This window comes from Pipistrellus kuhlii, unplaced genomic scaffold (genome assembly GCF_014108245.1).
Source record: "Pipistrellus kuhlii isolate mPipKuh1 unplaced genomic scaffold, mPipKuh1.p scaffold_m20_p_1, whole genome shotgun sequence".
Classification (NCBI taxonomy): Eukaryota; Metazoa; Chordata; class Mammalia; order Chiroptera; family Vespertilionidae; genus Pipistrellus; species Pipistrellus kuhlii.
The window spans coordinates 52287051-52290965 of record NW_023425404.1 but is presented as its reverse complement, the minus strand read 5'-3'; positions in this window follow the sequence as shown (position 1 = coordinate 52290965).

Sequence of the window (3915 nt, the reverse complement as noted above, 5' to 3'; positions counted from 1 at the left end):
TAATCTTTGTTTTCTAGTTAATAGTGAAAAATAAGAAAGCAGTGGTCCATTTATACCAGGGAATACTGTGCAACAGTGAAAAAGAAGAACCTCTTACCCTTTGAGACAGCAGGGGAGGGCCTGGAGAGTATCATGCTAAGTGAAATAAATCAGTTAGAAAAAGACAAGTCCCATACGATCTTGCTCAGATGTGGAATCTAATTAACAAAATAAACTGATGAATGGAGTGGCTTCGGAGACATGGAAGCATGGAACAGAGTGCGGAATCTTGGAGGAAAGGCGAGGGAGGGTGGATGGGAGGTAATCAACCAAAGACCTTGTATGTATAACCCATGGGCACAGATAATTGGGTGGTAAAGGCCTAGGGTGGGGAGTGGGAGCAGGCTGGAGGAGATCAATGCAGGGAAAAGGGGACATATTTTCAACAATAAAGATAAAAAAAAAGAGTCAGCAAAGTTATTATTATTATTTTAAATATATTTTTTATTGATTTTTATAGAGAGGAAGAGAGAGGGATAGAGAGTTAGAAACATCGATGAGAGAGAATCATCGATCAGCTGCCTCTTGCACACCCTCTACTGGGGATGTGCCCGCAACAAGGTACATGCCCTTGACCAGAATTGAACCCGGGACCTTTCAGTCTGCAGGCCAACGCTTTATCCACTGAGCCAAACCGGTTTCAGCAGCAAAGTTATTATTTTTAAATCAACTTCATTAGGTATAATTTATATACATTATAATATTTAGATTTTAAGTCTATGGTTTAAAAAGTTTTGATAAATTCTTATAACTACTACTCCAATTGAGATATGGAACATTTCCATCACTCCTGAAAATCCCCTTGTGCCCTTTGAAAATGATCTCCCCCTTCCCCAAGGCAACTACTGAAATGATGTTTATTGCCATATGTTTTGATTATCTATTGACATGTAAAGCCATCTCCAAAATTAGTAGCTTAAAACAACAAAAACTATTTATTTACTCATGATATAGCCACTTATTCAGGTTTAGTGAAATAATTTTGTTTTTGCTCTCTGTGGCACCAAGGTAATTCATAAGGGGTAAAATATTCTTCCACAAATAGTGTTGGATCAACTTGATACCTTTATGGAAGAAAAATTTGACCTCAACCACTATCTTACACTATACATTAAGGAATATATTAGACCTAAACATAAAGCTAAAACTATAAAACTTCTTCAAAAGCACAGAAGACCCCCAGCTGGTTTGGTTCAATAGATAGAGCATTGACCTGTGGACTGGAAGGTCCCGGATTCGATTCTGGTCAGGGGCACATGCCAGATTTCGGACTTGATCCCCAGTGTGGGGCGATAAATGATTCACTTCATCAGTGATGTTTTATTTTTCTTTTTTAAATAATTGTTTTTTTAAACATATTTTTATTGATTTCGAAGAAGAAAGAAGAGGGAGAGATAGAAACATCAATGATGAGAGAGAATCATTGATCACCTGCCTCCTTGGGGATCAAGCCTGTAACCCAGGCATCTGTCCTTGACCATAATCGAACCCAGGACCCTTCAGTCCACAGGCTGATGCTTTATCCACTGAGCCAAATTGGATAGGGCTCATCATTGTTGTTTCTATTTCTCCCTCTCTGAAATCAATAAAAAATCAATTTTTAAAAAAGTACAGAAGAAAATCTTTACAACTTTAAGATGGGCAAAGATTTCTTAGATAAGATAAAATAATCACAAATCATAAAGAAAAGGTCAATACATTGGACTTGGGGGTGGGCAATGGTAAGATGTGTTCACATATAATACCTTAATAAAAAAATGAAAAGAAAAACAACAACAACCTTGAACTTTCTGAATGGTTTTATATAGAGGCATTAGATAAAGTGATCTGTGATTCAGAAATATAAGATAGCCCAGCCAGTGTGCATCGACCCATGAACCAGGAGGTTATAGTTCAAGTCCCAGGCACATATCCGAGTTTCAGGCTCCATCCCCCGTAGAGGGCTTTCAGGAGGCAGGTGATCAATGATTCTCTCTCGTCATTGATGTTTCTATCTCTCCTCCCTTCTTCTCTGAAATCAATAAAAACATATTAAAAAAGAAATGTAAGATAGCCGAAACCGGTTTGGCTTAGTGGATGGAGCGCTGGCCTGCGGACTGAAAGGTCCCAGGTTCGATTCTGGTCAAGGGCATGTACCTGGTTGCAGGCACATCCCCAGCAGGAGGTGTGCAGGAGGCAGCTGATCGATGTTTCTAACTATCTCTCTCCCTTCCTCTCTGTAAAAAAAAAAAATCAAAAAAAAAAATCAATGAAATATATTAAAAAAAGAAATGTAAGATAAACCTGGGCGCAGTGTGGAGGTAGATTGGATAGAGAGAGAGACTGGAGATGGAAGGCAGTTAGCAGTCTATGGTAAGAATTGAATAAAATGCACAAAGAAGAAAATAAGAGACAGAGATGGAAGGACACACACACAGACTCACAGAGAGACAGAGAGAAACAGGGGCAGGAAGAGTCTGACTACTTAGGGCAAATACCATAGCTAAGATATAGTATAACACTTTTTAAAATTAAAAAAAGAATTTCACCTGGCCACTGTGGCTCCGTGGTTGTTGGGTTCCTGGTCAGGGAACAGCCTGGTTGAGGGCTCAATCCCCAGTGTGGGGCATGCAGGAGGCAGCCGATCAGTGATTCTTTCTCATTATTGATGTTTATATCTCTCCCTCTCTGAAGTCAATAATTTTTTAAAAACATTGATTTTCAGGGTCCACAGCGTGGGTGAGGACCGGCAGAGGGAGGAAGAGCAAGATAAGATGTTGGAAGCCATGATTAAGAAGAAAGAGTTCCAGCCCTAACCGGTTTGGCTCAGTGCATAGACCATTGGCCTGTGGACTGAAGGGTCCAGGTTCGATTCCGGTCAAGGGCATGTACCTTGGTTGCGGGCATATCCCAGTAGGAGGTGTGCAAGAGGCAGCTGATCGGTGTTTCTCGCTCATCGATGTTTCTGTCTCTCTTTCCCTTCCATTCTGGAAAAAAAAAAAAAAGAAAAGAAAAGAAAAGAAAAGAAAAGAAAAGAAAGAAAAAGATGAAAGAGTTCCAGAAGGGGATTGAATCTGAGGGCAGGAAGAAGGGGAAGTTCAAGACCGTGAAGGTGCTGAAGCTGCTGGGAAATAAGCGTGAGGCCAAGAGCAAGTCTCTCTCCCTTCTCTCCCCCCTCCCTCCAACAAGAGCTAACAGCCAGGGGACTCCCACTCTTACCCGCGCTGGCTCAGCCCTGTCCAGTCTGGTTCTGATGGCTCAGATGCTGTGACAGACCCAAGGAGAAAGCAGGGTCCAGGGGCCCCGGTCTGGAAAACAATAGCTGCTGCGCACACCTGCCCTCGTCCGGCCCAGCCCTGCTGTGACGGCAGCTCCTTGGTCCTTCCCTCTGGGCCACATCCAGACGGGATTCTTAGCCGGTAAAGTTCTGTGTGCAAGGTGTGTGCAGGCCCCTTGCCTCCAGGGTCCTGCTCCCCACAGGCAGAGAGCAGGAGAGAGAGCTGCTTCCTGCCCGGCCCGCTGGGCTTGGTTCCTGTCTTCTCGCCTGGGCAGGTGGCCCGAGCCTGCTTCCCCCCTCCGGAGCTCTGCATGTTGCTGTCTCAGTGACTGTCCTCAGCCATGAGGGGGGCTGACGGACGAGACCCTCCTTCTGTCTAAGTTCCAGCAGGTGCTTCCCTCGTTCCTCGCTCTGCAGGGACCTCTCAGGACAGGGGCTGTGCTGGCTGCACTAGGGAGCTGGGGGCCCTAAGCTGAGGCTCCCAACAAGGGCCTCTGGGGGCAGGCTGGGTGGCAATTCCCTCATGGACTGAGGGGTCTGCTTCCTGTAGATGCTAATCCAGGTTCTCTAACACACTGCAGTCTGAGGCCCCTATTGAGGCTCCCCCTGCTCCCCCCTCC